This window comes from Bos indicus, chromosome 2 (assembly GCF_029378745.1).
Source record: "Bos indicus isolate NIAB-ARS_2022 breed Sahiwal x Tharparkar chromosome 2, NIAB-ARS_B.indTharparkar_mat_pri_1.0, whole genome shotgun sequence".
Classification (NCBI taxonomy): domain Eukaryota; kingdom Metazoa; phylum Chordata; class Mammalia; order Artiodactyla; family Bovidae; genus Bos; species Bos indicus.
In genome coordinates this window covers 118,645,163-118,660,926 of record NC_091761.1, presented here as the reverse complement: position 1 = coordinate 118,660,926, position 15,764 = coordinate 118,645,163, and the positions used below count along the sequence as shown (strand labels likewise).

The following is a 15,764-nucleotide window of genomic DNA, read 5'->3' as shown; positions in this document are numbered from 1 at the left end:
CAGCCTCAAGATCTCCAGCCACTGCAGTTTCGGTTAGCAGGAGGAAACTAAGGCCCCCAGGGCATTGGGGTGCTCAGGCTCCTGGATAGAGAGGCATGACAGTCGGATCTTGGGGTTCACTCGAGTCAGGAAAGGGGACTCCCCACACTGGAATCGCTGTAGCTGAGGAGCTTCTAATGGGATGATCTTGGAGGGTTTTCTCTCCAGCTCAAAAGAAAGCACCATAGGGCGGAGGACAGAGAAACTGGTCCAGAGGGTCCAGAGGAAGAGAATCAAGGGCTCATCCATCTCAGCTGAGGACTCAAGTTGGGCTCCAGGCCCCGTAAATTGCAAGGCCACTTTCCCCGGCCCTCGGACAAACTCGAGGAGGGAGGTCCACTCACTGGGACACAGCCCTAGAACTGCTGCACTTGATGATTTCTACAGGTCACCACAGCTTCTGCAGTCCCATCCTCCACCAGGAGCCTGATGCTGGCCTGGCTTACAAATGTCTGAGTGGGGCAAGCGGGGCTCTGACGAGGACACCTTCCCTGTGGGCAGATGCTGGTACAGTAAAAATATGGAACGCTTCACAAATTTGCGTGTCATCCTTGCGCAGGGGCCATGCTAATCTTCTCTGTATCGTTCCAATTTTAGTATATGTGCTGCCAAAGCGAGCACAAGTACTGGGTTTAAAAGGTCAAGGCTGACTCCTGGCGCCTACCATGACTGCTGCGTGCTCATGGCCACGTTATCCCATTCAGTGCACTGTGCCTTGGCTTTAAATGGAAATAACAGCTCTAGCTGCAATGCAGCAACACCCAGAAAATGCCTGGCATGTGGTAAGGGCTCCGTAAATATTAACTCTTTGGATTGTGGTGAGGTTCTTCTTCTTTCTTAAACAAACAAAAAAAAGTGGCCAGTTGTTCTCTGAGTGGCCATGCATCTTAATCAGTTTTGTGGCATGGATTCCTCCTGCAGTTAGGGGAAACCCATGGACCTTCCCCAGGATCATAGTTTTAAATGCATGAAGCAAAATGCAGAGGATGTCAAGGGAAACCAAATATACTGAGATACCTTGATCAGAATTGAAGAGTAGTTATGTAACAATACTGAGAACTTGGATAACATCTAGTGACAGGTTCAATAACTTATCATGATCTTGAATTAGTGATGAGCTGAGCTGAAATGGTATTTAAAAATATCTGCAGTAACCGTAGTGTGATGTAAAAATAATAGCTGTGATTTCTATTGCTGACAAAGTCCCAGGCACTGTCTATACTCCTGTGGTGATGCCTATGAGCACCAAGGAAGGCAAGGCTGGTTTCAGTGGCTGATTAGTGAACATAAGTACATAAGGCTTTTCCTGCACCAGTTCATACCTTGCCCTTGAATTCCACTCCTGATCCCCAGGTTAGGAACTCCTGATTTAGGCAGAGACAAGGAGTACCTGGAACGTATTTTCTTCCTCTGGAGAAAGATTATTTGTGTGCCCTCTTTATTTTAACTTTAGATTTATTTTTTATTGAAATGACATTGGCTTATATGTAAGTGTCTTGTGTACATCATATTTCTACTTCTGTATACCCTGTAGTGTGCTCACCACAAAAAAAAATGTAGTCTTCATTCATCACCATAATCACCATCCCCTTTACACAATACACACCCCTTCCTCTCTGGGAACCTCTACCCAGTTCTGTGTAGCCTCTTGGTTATACAAATGTGGGCCAGCACAGGCGCCAGCCTCTTCCTCTTGGGCTGTGAGCTGTCGGGCTTAGCAGAAAAGGACTCACCCCTGCTGGTATCCGTGAGGCTCCCTGGCACTCTCTGAAAACAAAGACACCCACATCTCAGTCCTCATCTCTGAGATGCAAAGTCAGGCACATCTGTCCTGGTGAGCTAGCGTGATCCAAGGAGCAGTGGCAAGGAAGAGTAGAGAAGCCCTCCAAGTAAATCGCCTTGAGTGGAGGGGGATTTTGGCTGATATGCTGTTCTCATTTCAAAGGCGGAAGGCTGAGGCTAGCATGGAAGGAGGCTAATGCTAATTACCATGCCCACTCAGCCGCCCCGCCCCAGGGGCTGTGATTTGGGAAGTGATGACTGAGTGTGGGGAAATAGACTAAGAAGAGAGGTAAACTTGCACCTTGGAGAAGGCAATGGCACCCCACTCCAGTACTCTTGCCTGGAAAATCCCATGGACAGACGGGCCTGGAAGGCTGCAGTCCATGGGGTCACGGAGGATCGGACACGACTGAGCGACTTCACTTTCACTTTTCACTTTCATGCACTGGAGAAGGAAATGGCAACCCACTCCAGTGTTCTTGCCTGGAGAATCCCAGGGACGGGGGAGCCTGGGGGTCGCACACAGTCGGACACGACTGAGGTGACTTAGCAGCAGCAGCAGCAAACTTGCACCTACTCCATGAAGGGCGCCCATCCTCTGGGGCAGCAGATGGTCCGTGAGAGCAAGCTTCAACAGTGACACCTTGTGACAGCAAGGAGCAATGGTAGCAGTGGGCTCTTGGGACCCTGGTTCTCTTGGTGTAAGGAAACGAAGCTGACCTCCCCTTGGATGCTTAGATTTTTTAAAATAATTTTGGGAAACTCTCTTCTTGCCCAAAAGACACACAGGGACCAAAGCCATGAACTGAGGCAATGAAAGAAATGTGAACATATTTGTAATCTAAGTTGATGAAGCAGGTCATACCAGCTCCATTATCATCATATCATAATATACGATAATTTACTATTATTACTGTTCCTCCCATGTGTTGCTGTAATAAGTTCCGCTCTCAGAGGATGAACTTACATAACCTTATCATCACCCCATAGAGCATCTCCAATCACACCAGCAGATCCAGCTTCTGGTGCAATTGAGAATTCTGTTTCCCAATTCCTCCAGCACCCCCTCCCCAGTAGTGCTCCCCACCCCACCACCATCTGCTTTCTTCCCACTCTTCAGCCTCTGCTCTTAGGAGTTGTTACTCCTGGTATAGCTGTTTGGCTATGTGGTTCTTTTTGGGGGGGATATTTACAATGAAACCAGACAAAGCTGTAACTCAAAGAAGGAATCAAGAGAGCAAAAGCGTTAGTCACTCGGTTGTGTCTGACTCTTTGCACCCTTGTGGACTGTGTAGCCTTCCAGGCTCCTCTGTCCACGGAATTCTTCAGGCAAGAATACTGGAGTGGATTGCCATTCCCTCTTCCAAGGGATCGTCCCAATCCAGGGATGGAACCTCGATCTCCTGCATTGCAGGCAGATTCTCTACCATCAGTCTCCAGGGAAGCTCCAAGAGGACAAAGGGGAAACACTTTTAGAAACACCCCCATGCTTCTGAAATTACACAAACAGCCTGCATGAGTAAGGTGCTGCAGACTTCCAAGGGCTGTCGAACACCCAGTATCAGCGCACCTGGGGAGGGGTCCTCAGAGGCGAATGGGGGTCCCTGAGCAGAGAATGGGGCTTGAGTACATGTTAAGTTGCAGTACATTATAATCCATCTCTATTAGCCCTGTGCTTCCATAGAGCATCCCACACTCAATAGCCCACATCAGTCATCCATTATAGGAGAAGGGAATCAGAGATGTGTTCCATGTGAGTCAGACACACAGACTTGTAGGACCCAGGGCTAAGATGGAGGATATTGCAGTTTCCTGGAAGGCTCCTAAGACTATTGTAGGGACATTGGAGGGAAGAGTCAATTCTGACTCCATGTTGGATCTGTTACTTTAACCTTTGCTTCCTGTTGCTTTTGTTCACTAAAAGCATACTGCTTATACATAATGGCCTGACTTGGGGAGCCCTGCCCCTCTGCCTGAATATTAAACCAAAGTGCCTTTGTTCAGGATGCTGTTCACCTGGGGAAGGCTACAGGAAGGAAGGCTTGCCATTCTAGGACATATTTGCAAGACTGCTGAGCTTTATACTTTGCTTCTTCACTTCCTCCCATCTCTCTTCTGTAAAAGAACCTGGCATCCAGACCCCAGTAAGATGGTTATTTTAAGACATTAGTCTGCCATCTTCTCGGTCATCCAGTTTTCTTAATAAAGCCATGTTCCTTGACTCAACACCTCATCTCTTGGATTTATTGGCCTGTCGTGTGGTGAGCAGAGTGAGCTTAGAGTTGGTGAAGGGGACACAAGTGTTCCCACTGAATGTGGGATGAAATCGCCTTCAGTTTGGAGATTAAAGTAATGGTGACCCCATAAAACTGAGGACTTGGGGCTAGAAATAGGTATAACAGGACTTTGCCTTGGAACGGAACCTTTTCACAGATGTGGAAACAGATGTGAACGGAAGTTTGAAAGACGGCAGCTCTCTAACTCCCGGGGGAGGGCTCTTTCCATGGCACCACTTTGGGTCTCTTCTTGGCCCCCCTCCCCTCCCTGAGATCCTCTTGGGGCTCTTCAGACACCCTGAGCTGTCACGGCATGACCAGTCTGCCCCCAAGATGAATGCAGCATGCCTGCCAGCCTCCCCAAGTCAGCACCTTATAGAGAGCAGATTTCTCTCCTCTGTTCTGCCTCATTTGTTCCTCCATTACCCAGGGCACCAGCCATGGAGCTCTAAATAGAAACAGTCCTGCTTAATTGTCTCTCCCAGTGAGCAGTCTCATCCCCCTCTCTGCCTCGAGGGTCTGGCACAGGCTGGGTGCACAGTGGAGTCGTTAAATGCCTGCTGACTGACAGCTTCAGCCAATACCATTGTCCCAGCCTGCACTTCAAGTCAGGAGAAAATGGGAGACTTGACTACATCTGGATCCTGGGCCCCATAGCACCTGCTGGAGGTAACAGAGAGTCAGGGTCCCCTCACCACATCGCTCATCCCCAAAGGTACAGGGAGCTTCAGTCCACCTGGTAGGAGTGATGACTATGCTGGGGAGACTGGGGTGTCCCACATCACCAACTGCAAAAAAGATCACATTTCTCATAAGGTTCAAATAAAAACTCCAATGTTAAAGCAAGAGGTACTTGTGGCTTGAGATAAAGTCTCCAGTGACAGTGTCACATAGGGATTCAAAAAGTGCAGAATCTGAGTCACTGAGACTTGGGGGGAGGTCACGAGCTTTGAAAGCCCCTGGTGGCTCAACCTGGCCCAAGGGATGGTGAAGACACAGACACCCAGGAGGCTATTGAAACGTTGAGATGAAAATGTTCCATAAAATGTGAAAGGGGAAAGGAGTATTATTTTCAAATTAACGTACTAGTCACCTTTTATGGAATTAAAATATATCTTTAAAAATGCACATATGAACTACTCTCTGAGATGTTTAAACAATGAAGCTTCAGCTAGACAGCACCCTCCTGCCCCCTGGACAGGATGACCAAAAGTGTCAGCCTGTCAGCACTGTGGATTTCCCAGGACATGCGACAGTTAGTGGGAAAGCTGGCAAAGTCTGGGGCACACCCAGACACTTTGGTCACCTTATGTTCATCAGCCTGGCCTCTTTCTATCTGGGGCATCTGCCTGCTGCATTTTGGCTGATGAATCCACATGGGTTGCTGGTAAAGCTGCATGCCCAGCAGAGACAGGTACGTGTTGCTGTCTAACAGCAACAGGTTCAAACAACTGGTTGTAAGAGCAAGGCCTGAAGATGGTAGCAAGGGGGGTGGAGAGGCAATGGTGCTGGGGATCTTGGATATTAGTGAGTGAAGCAGCTGAGATCTCTTTGGGCCAGAATGATGAAGAAAGTCTCCTGGGGAGCTGGAGCCCAGCCAAGTCTTGATTGAATGAAGAGGAATCCATCACTGTTGGAGAAGAAGCAAGGCAGTGCCTTTATTGATGTATGAGGCCTCCAGTGTCCATATGTCAATTTCTGGGGGAAAATCAGGTGGGTCCCTTGGCTGTTCCTGAGCCAGTTTCTGTAACCAGAGGATGAGGTGTTGATCAGCTAGATGGTCTCATGACTGTCTCAGAGGGGGCAGAGGGGTGCTGATTGTCCACCAAAAGCATCCCTCAGAGAGGAAGAGGAGCTCCGAAAAGGAAATAAGTGTGGCTTAGGTTTGAGTTCCTTGGAAAGCAGAGCAGGAAGCAAAGGCTCTGTTGTTGTTATTGTTGTTGTTCAGTTCCTCAGTTATGTCCAACTCTGCGACCCCATGGACTGCAGCATGCCAGACTTCCCTGTCCTTTACAATCTCCCAGAGATGGCTCAAACTCATGTCCATTGAACCAGTGATGCCATCCAACCACCTCATCCTCTGTGGTCCCCTTCCCCTGATGCCCTCAATCTTTCCCAGCATCAGGGTCTTTTCCAATGAGTTGGCTCTTCTCATCAGGTGGCCAAAGTATTGCGGCTTTAGCTTCAGCATCAGTCCTTCCAAGGAATATTCAGGGTTGATTTCCTTTAGGATCGACTGGTTGGATCTCCTGGCAGTCCAAGGGGCTCTCAAGAATCTTCTGTAGCACCACAATCCGAAAGCATCTGTTCATGAACAGTACGAAAAAGTAAAAAGCCTCAGTGCAGCCCGTTTATTAGGGAGCAGGAGAGGGAGAAGGACTATGTCTGGGATGGAGGGGAACCCGTTCCGGAGAGAGTTATGGAGCTGAACACAGCTTAGTAACACAGGTCACTGGTTGCTCAGTCTTCTAGGGCCATCCTCTGAAAAGCCATCCAATTCTCAGCACGGTCCTGCAGAAGAGAAGGGAGACCAGCTGTCCACAGGCACTCATCTCTCGTTGGTTCACCTGCAGGGTGTTACTTGCCAGGCTTCCCAGCTGCTCAGGGGCAGGTGTGGGGGTCTCACACCCTCATGGTGAGGGAAGCCCCAGGCAGGAAGTATACAGTGTGGACAGGAGACTGGAGGCCACTGGTCCAAGTCAACACAGAGATGGTGGCCTCAGCAGCAACTCAACGACCCAAAGATAAGTGAGAAGGTCCAAAGTGGCACTGAGAAGCGTCAGATCCAGAGGGGCCCAGATAGTGCTCAGTGAGATAAGAGTGACCACTGTCCTCCTCCACACCCTCTGGTCTCTTGCCTCCGCTGATGCTGAGACCACAGCCAGCCGGCATTTGTACAAAGACAAGCAGGGCTGGAACAGTCTCTGGGTCAAGGATAAGTCAGCTATCTCTAGTGAGAACCAAGGGACAGGTCTTCGTGCCCCACCCCCCGAGGAAAAGGCAGGAAGAGCTTCTTTCAGTGGAACCCAGAGAGATCTGAAAAGGTTGCTCAGTGGTTATTTCTTAATAATTAAGCTTCCCTGGGGGCTCAAATGGTAAAGAATCTGCCTGTAATGCGGGAGACCTGGGTTCGAGTTGGGACGATCTCCTGGAGGAGGGCATGGCAACCCACTCCTGTATCCTTGCCTGGAGAATCCCCATGGAACAGAGGTGCCTGGTGGGCTTCAGCCGATGGGATCGCAAAGAGTCGGACACAACTGAGCAACTAAGCACACACACACACAGGCTTGAAGAAGTCACAAACTCCAGGAGCCCTGTCTTAAATGTAGTGGGGTCTGTGTGGGGCAATGTGGGACTCGAGAGTTAAACAGCGAGATTTGAAATGTTGCCGAAGGATCTGGAGGAGCTGCAAGCACATGAGAAACCGAACATCTCAGAAGAACCAGGGTCCACCCAGCACCATCTGTGGGCAAAGAAAGGGGAAGGATCTGGTCTCCAGTCCCCATGGGGCAGGACTCTGCTCATCTCACCATGTCCAAGTCAAGCCCCCGCCCTCCTCTCTCTGCAGGTGCCAAAGGTCATGGAACCCCAGGAGCTGTGTCCTATCCCTTGGCCTTGAGGGAGGATGTGTGTGAGGGTGGCCTTTGGTGGCTGTTTGTGGGATTTGATCATGTCTTCCTGTGCAGGAATGGTCAAGGCTTCTGTCTGATGGGGACCTGGCCAAGGTCAAAATGACAAGTGAAAGAAGTGACATCACGAAACTGTGAAAACACGTGGTCTTGATGACAGAGTTTGTCATTTAATGTGAACCCAACACATAGGTTCCCTGCTTTGCATTTTTGGCCCCCATCTCCATGGTACCCTGGAGTTCCCCATCACAACACTTAGCACACCACCTGACAACTTCCAGTTTACTCTCTATCCCACCAGACCTGGGGCCCTGGGGAGGGCAAGGTCCGTTTCTTTTTCGCCATCCCACACCCAGGGCCGGCCACGCTGCAGGCTCTCAGCCATGCTCTGAATGCCAGTGTTTTGTATCTTGGTCTAGATGGCAGGTCTACCCAGGCCAGGGAGGCTGGCTATGCGGTCTGTGAGCTCCCAGAGGGCAAGGCCATGTCCTGCTCATCTCTGTCCCCATTCCCCGGATAGGACCCAGCAGGTCGGGGAGCTCAGAGCTCTTTGTTGAGCGAATGACTGACATCAGCTCCTCACTCAGTGCCTTTCTGGCTCCATCTCAGCCTTTGGCCCGGGTGAGCCAGAGCTTTCCTTCTCCTAACAGATTGGAAAACCGGGACAACACCCTCTCTGTGCAGAGGCAGGAGGGGACGTGGTGGGGTTTCCTTTTTGCCCCCTGAGGACAGCGGTGTGCGGTGTTCTCATCTGTGGATGCCCACTTGCCCCAAGGAGGGGCAGCCGCTTGACTGCCCCACAAATCTGGTAGGAGACAGCCCTCCTGAATCAGCACAGCAAATTCCCTGGGCTTGGGACTGCCCAAGGGGGCTGTTAAAGCCTGGGACTTGGTGTGCATCACCGAAATACTGTTCTTCCCAGGGCTTGTCCCAGTTCTGGGAAATGCGAGTTGCGTTAGCAGCAACAACAGGCAGGAGCATAACGCCAGCTGGAGGGAATCCAACTGGAATTGCTCCTGGTCTCAGGCACCGTCTCTGCTCAGCAAAGCCCAGCCCTGGAGCCCTGGTGACCACAGCCTCCCGGGGAATGATGGCAAGAATGGGGCCATCAGGCCCTGCTGGGGGGATCTCTGGAGCCAGTGGGGCAGCCTGTGTGGGGCAGCTCTGCTCTGATGGGTTCCTTGAGAGAAGAAATGACCTGGGTGGGTCACACTGCAGGCCAAGGAAGTGGGTGCAGCCTGGGCGGTCAGAGGCTGGGATGTCCTCCACGACACCCAGGAGGTGGGGACACTCCTGAGACAGAGGGCATCTCACCCCTCCAAGCCCACACTGTAAGGCCCCAGTCAGCACAGCCCAGGCCTGCCCCTGCCCCCACTCTGGCCCATGAATAGGGCATCTCTGAACACCCAGAGAATCAGGTTTTCCCCTCTCTTTTGAAACGGGAAGAAAGGCCTTTGGCTTCTCAGATCAGTTAGAGCTGCCTCATTTCCCATATCACTCAGTGTTTCATCAGATTGCTGCCAACTGCTTCCAATCGCCCAGATCCAGAGAGCCCTGGGGATGCCCCAACCCAGCCAGCTGCACCCCTGCTTCCCTCCAGGAATGACACAGCCTGGGCCCCACAGAGTGGGGGTCTCGGTTCACTAATGACCTGCCAGGGCTTCCCTGGCAGAGGCTGGGGCAGGGGTTGCAGGGGTGAGGGTCGGGGGGTCTGTCCTCTTCCAAGCCTGGAGTCACCACTTCTTTCTCTTCTCCAGCTTCATTCTTTCCATCCCCACTAACTTTACAAGAGGAGATTTTGTGGAGGCCCCAGGAGTTCAGTTATAGTTTTACAACCATCAGTTATTCCCAAATGGTAGGAGCCCATGGGGGAGGGGCTTCGTATCAGGAGGGGCTTCTCCTGACACGAAGGGGTGGGCAAGTTTAGCATCCTTACACAGGAGGGGAGGGATGTGTCCCAATCTGGGGAAATTGATGGAAGAACAACACTGCCCCCCTCCCCAGAGGTGCCTGTAAAAGACCTTCCATGAGTGAAACCCAGAGCCTCAGGCATCCTGCTGCATGGCCAGGAGAAGGGGAGGAAGGCTGGGGGATCTCTGGTGAGGACCCTAAATAGGCCAGAGACCAGAGAGAGGAAACATCAAAGGCAGACACCGAAAGGCCTAATGGTGGGGAAAGTTTTCCACTGTCTTCTGGATGTTGTGTGTGTTCAGAATTATCTGATACTCATATTGAATTCTTTTAAGCTCCGGACTGGGCTTATACACTCTTCCAACTATTGTGAGCTCAGTCGAGAGCTTATCTAATCCTATCCATAACCAAGTCAGATAAAAATTATTATCTCCCATTTACAGAGGAGAAAACTGAGACTTGGGGAGATTAAATAACTTGCTCCAGTTCACTGTAGCCAAAGACAGCCTCAAATAACTTCATCCTCTCCTGTACACGGGTGTTACTTTCTCTGCCTAAGAGATGGAACTTACGGGGACTTCCCTGGTGGTCCAGTGGCTAAGAATCCACCTCCCAATGAGGGGGACTTGGGTTTGATCCCTGGTCAGGGCACTAAGATCCCACATTCTGCAGGGCAACTGAGCCTGTGTGCCGCGACAACTGAGCCCACCGGCTCCGGAATCCATACGTCACAGCGAGAGAGAAGCCCACGCTTCTCAACAAAAAGGTCACGGATGACGCAGCAAAGATCCCATGTGCCTCAGCTAAGACCTGACACACCCAAATAAATAAATGAGTTTTAAAAAAAAGAGAGAGAGAGAGCGAGCTTATATCGCTTCTTGAATCTGGGTTGGGCCCAGAATTTCTTGACCAATAGAACGGAGAGGAGATGAAGTGCTGGGACTGCCAAACCCAGGCATTAAGAAGGCTTAGGGGCTGTGACTTCCTCCCTTTCGGAACCCAACCTCTAAGGTGTGGGGAACCCAGGCCGTCCGGAGGAGAGGCCCACTGGGAACAACATCAAGGCTCTTGGCTGATGGGCCCAGCTGAACCCTGAAGTGATGTGAAGCTATCTTAGAAGTGTATCTTCTTTCCCCCATTAAGACAACTCAGCTATGATACATAGGGTAAAGTCCAGTTGTCCCCACTGAGCCCTGCCCAAACTGTAAAATCTTGAGTAAATACCTGCTACCCTAAGCCACGGGTTTTGCAGTGTTTATTATGCAGCAATAGGTCACCAAACAACTGCACAGCTGGTAAACGGCAGCAATGGGATTCAAATCCAGATCGGGTAGTCTGAGGTTCACTCTCTGACCACTGTATCCCAGGGCTGACCTGCCACCCTGACATGCAGGGCATCATTTGACCCATCGCCCCAAGATGAGGCTGTGCAAACTTCCTTTTACGTCCAGGATGCAGGCTGGATACCCTCCGTCTCCAGGAACTCTGGAGTGTCTGAGCCTTCCTCCTCTCACAGCTTGCTGGAACTCCCAGCCCTGCCCGGAGGATGCAAAGTGCTGGCCTGGGGGTCAGACTCACTGCTCCAGCCTCTTCTCAGCCACTGAACCAGCTGTCTACTATGCCCATGGGGGCCACTTCTCCCCACATCCCCCTCTGGGTGTAGATGAAGAGTCCGCCAGCTGAAAGAAAAAGAAGTCAGAGGCAAGCGAGGTCGCAGAGGCTGTCCTATGTCTTCCTGCACCTCATCACTGAGGTCAGCTCCCGGGAGGAGACTTGCTACACCCTTTGGGGATCTGAGAAAAGAGAAAAATAGTGTCCCTTAGTCAGATTGCTGTTGTTCAGTCCCTCAGTCTTGTCCGGCTGTTTGTGACCCCATGGACTGCAGTACGCCAGGCTTTCCTGTCCTTCACCATTTCCCAGAGTTTGCCCAAACTCACATCCATTGAGTCAGTGATGCCATCCAACCATCTCATCCCCTGTCGCCCCCTTCTCCTCCTGCCCTCAATCTTTCCCAGCATCAGGCTCTTTTCCAATGAACCGGCTCTTTGCATCAGGGGGCCAAAGTATTGGAGTCAGATACTCCAAAATAAAGGACTTGGAAAGGAGGTGGCCCCAAACCAATCCTGCAGCTCTCACCCCTCCCCCACTCCAGGATGCTACCTGGATAGAGCCTGGATAGAGTCTGGAAGGAGAGAATGAATAGCATCCTACGTCACTCGGCCTTTTGCTAAGTGAGAAGGGCTTCCCTGAGACTGCCAGGGGACTTGTTTCTGCTGCTGAGATGGGCGATCCTGAGGACCTGGTGAGTGATCAGCACCTGAAGAGTGACTGGCTGTGGCTGGAGCTGCCTGCGTGGAGCACAGAGCAAGCAGAGGTGGCTGTGCAGGAGAACCAGTGCATTGAAAGATACATGAATGTCTCAGAAGCTGTTCTGGGTTAATTGAATCCAGCCAGGGAAAACTGGAACTGGTGGAGCGTTCAGTGGCGCTGAGATGAAGCAGGAGGTGGGGGTTGGGGGGAGGGTGGATCAGAGGTTCCCACAGGTGCCAGAAACTCCATTCAGTTTCCTCTCCTGTCCCTTGTCTCCTCCCAGGCCTGCACTAGCCCCTCTCCCCTATCAGCTGGTAGCCTGATGGGGTGGGGAGGGGGCAGAGAGGAGGGCTGAAAACACAAGGCAGACAGTGGGGAGTGGCTGGAGGGGCTTCCCTGCCTGGACCAGAGGGGCTTCCCCATGGTATGGGTCTCCACAGTGGAGGGGGCAGCTCCAACGTCCATGAACTTTGGAGTCTCCACTATTGTGCATAACTCCAGGCTATAATTACTGAAATCGGATTTTTGTGGCTAAAATTGACCTGAGGAATTTTTATTATCTTGGATTGACCTGAAAAATGAAGAAACTGACCTTAGATTTCATCCAGGGTTGGGGGAGAACCAACCCCACAGAATGGGTTTGAAAAGGACAAGGGAAGAGAGGATGAAGTGGTTTTCTGACTACCCACCTTGCTCAGTAAGACTGTTATACAAACAAGGAAGAATTCGGTGAATTTAGCCAGCAAGGGATTTATTGATAGGCTACTGGATGGCTTGGAAAATCAGTGGGCTGGAAAGGCAGCTCCAGTGACTGGGTGGTGACAAAAGGGACCCTGAAGAGGATGCCACTACCTCCCTCTGCCCACAGGGCACTGGGGGATGCAGTCTTCACATGTTTCTAGAAATTATAACAGGGGGCAGCCACCATCTCCCCCATCAAAGCCTCATTGGTGGGGAAGATGCCAAATCCAGGCCCATGATTCAGGTGCTGGGCCCTGGAGGAAGGGGAACTGACAAAAAATGTACAAAAAGGGTGAGTCTATTGATCACTCTTAAAATGGAAGTAACAGCTGCATTTACCCCCTAAATTATCAAGAAGACATTTTCTGCCACCAGGCTCAATAAGAATTTGAAAACTAGACTGCTCTACAAGATAGTCGAGAAAAAATAAAGATGCTTTCTCGCATGCCTGAGTTTGCAGCTATGAGATTCCTACTCACCCCAGAGACGATGCAAGAAATGAACAAACTGAATCAGTGAAAGCCCCTGGCTTACACTTGAACACAATGGGTCATCCGCTCAGTAAGCGTTGGATAAGGATGCTGGTTAAAGTCATGGTCTTCCTTCTCGCCCCCTCCTCTCCCCCCTCAACTATCTCGCCACTGCCCAACTAGGGGCAGAGCCTTCCCCCCTGAGGGGCCAAACGGGGCATGTGAGTGCTTGGTCTCACAGGTGGGAGGCTCACTCTGTGTTCTGGGCTACTGGAGCCTGTGTGGCAGACAGCAATGCCAGGAGATGCAGCATTGGGTGGGTGGGGGGTGGCAGGATCAAGACCTTGCTGATGCTCTGGACCCCCCCTCCTGAGCTGGCATTACCCATCTCTGGAGCCCCCCAAGCCCTGGACTCCAACATCCCTTCCAGCCCCCCACCCTCTCTCAAAGGACTCAGCCCCAGAGGGCCATAGGTGCCATGTCCTCTGGCCCATGGAGGGCGGACCTCTTGCATTTCTGCCCTGTTGCATTTCTGCCCACCCCCAGCCCCAACCACTCCTCCTCACCGCCCTTCCAAGCCCTGATAAATTCCTGGGACGCCTACTCTGGTCACTGTGAGGTCTCTCTTTCCTCTGAGTCCCATGCTGCCAGGTCACATGCAAACCAGTGTTTGTAAAGCTAGAAAAGACTTAGTCTTTTCAGAATGATTTAGTCCAAACTCTCCACTTGATTTACTTTTTGGCTACACTGCGTGGCACGCGGGACTGTTAACCCACCATAGCTGTACAACCACACCGGTGATCACTGGCAGAGTCCAGACCCCCGGACCCACAAACCCCAGCCCGCCTTCTCCCTCCAGGGGTGCTGCACACACTGCCTCGGGTGTCTGCTTCACACAAGGGTGCTGTGCCTCCCCACAAGGGCACGTCCTGTGGGGATGGGCTCTTTCTGCTTCTCAGGTGGGCAGCAGGTGGTGCCCAGAGCCCACCAGGCATCTCTGGGGTGGGCAGAAGCCTGTCTAACATTCCCTCCCTAAGCATTTATTGATGCTCTGAGGTCTCTTATAAGTAAGACTCTAGCACCAGTGGGTGGTAACTCCTTCAGGCAGAAGGCTGAGAATGGTTTCCATGGAGACCACCCAGGCTCTGGTTTCCATAGCAACGCTTGCAAGAGGTTAGAGCTTCCTACTTATGTCAGTTTAACATTTCCAACTGCTCTACTGGCCAACCTGGGACTAACGCAGGGTTTCCTTTCTAGGATGGGGGACAGATCTCAAGGGACAGAGGGGAAACAGATGAAACTCTGAGCGGTTAGCTGACAGTGAGGCTTCCCCTCAGCTAGCAGGCCCTCCTCCAACCCAGCTGCAGGGTATATACATGCCGAGTCATGCACACACTTAAAATATAAAAACAGCACATCTTCGTGATGTGGAAGGATTAAAGTCTTACAGCTCCCAGCCACCTCTGTTCTCCAGAGGTAACTGGTTGTTACAAGGCTTTGAGAATCCGTTCAGGGGATTCCCTGGTGGTCCAGCAGTTAAGAATTCACTCTTTCATCACAATGGGTGCACGTCTGATACCTGGTCAGGGAACTAAGATCCAACATGCTGCATAGTATGGCAAAAAAAAAAAAAAAAAAAGCGAATCTTTCCAGAAGTAGTATATGCACCTCCACAGAGCTAGTTTTTAGAAAGTTCACAAATGGCATATACATATATATATATATATATATATATATATTTTTTTTTTTTTTTTTTTCCCTTGCTCTGCCACCTGCTTTATCCTAATTACAGATCTTGGAGAACTTCACACATCAGCACAAATAGATCTACCTGATTCTTTGCAATGACGACAAAATACTGCACTTTTTTTTCCAAAGCTATTTCTTCAATTGGAGATCTTTGGTTTGGACTTCAGTTTATTGCTATTACAACAATAAATATCCTCGTACATATATTTCTGTATACTTGTTTGAGTATATCCATAAGATAAATTCCCTGGGGTAGAATGGCTGGGTCAAACACATCATTTTAAAATTTGAAATTTTTAAATCTGATTCTTGTCAAGCCAATTTACTGCCACTATTGATGCAAGAAGGCTTATACACACTTAGGAAGAGTGGGTATTATTAAACTTAAAAGCAGAAAACCAATCTCTCCCAACCATGCTATTAGACCAGCAAAACTTTAACATAAAAGCCTGACAAGGACAGTATGAAAAAGGAAAATTACAAGTCAGTCTTAATAATAAACATATCTAAAACTGCTAAACAAAATATTTGCAAATAGAATCTGATAGCATAGACACAAGATAATACATCCTGACTAAATCGGTTATTGGGATTCCCAGGTAGTGCAGTGGTAAAGAATCCACCTGCCAATGCAGGAGATGTAAGAGATGCAAGTTCGATCCCTGGGTTGGAAAGATGCCCTAGAGGGGGAAACAGCAACCCACTCCAGTATTCTTGTCTGGGAAATCCCATGGAGAGAGGAGCCTGGCGGGCTACAGTCCATGGAGTCGCAAAGAGTCAGACACAACTAGTGATCAACACTTTCACTTTTGTCCTTTCTAGTATAAACATTGAAAGAATACTTTTTTGAGGTTAAT

At 50.3% G+C, this 15,764-nt stretch overlaps 1 non-coding gene across 1 annotated transcript; it reads right to left on the bottom strand.

The window, feature by feature from the left end:
- Positions 1 to 553: 553 nt before the first annotated feature.
- Positions 554 to 660, bottom strand: LOC139179312 (U6 spliceosomal RNA). Its single transcript, XR_011563665.1, has one exon. It is a non-coding gene; the product is annotated as a U6 spliceosomal RNA (small nuclear RNA).
- Positions 661 to 15,764: the final 15,104 nt, after the last annotated feature.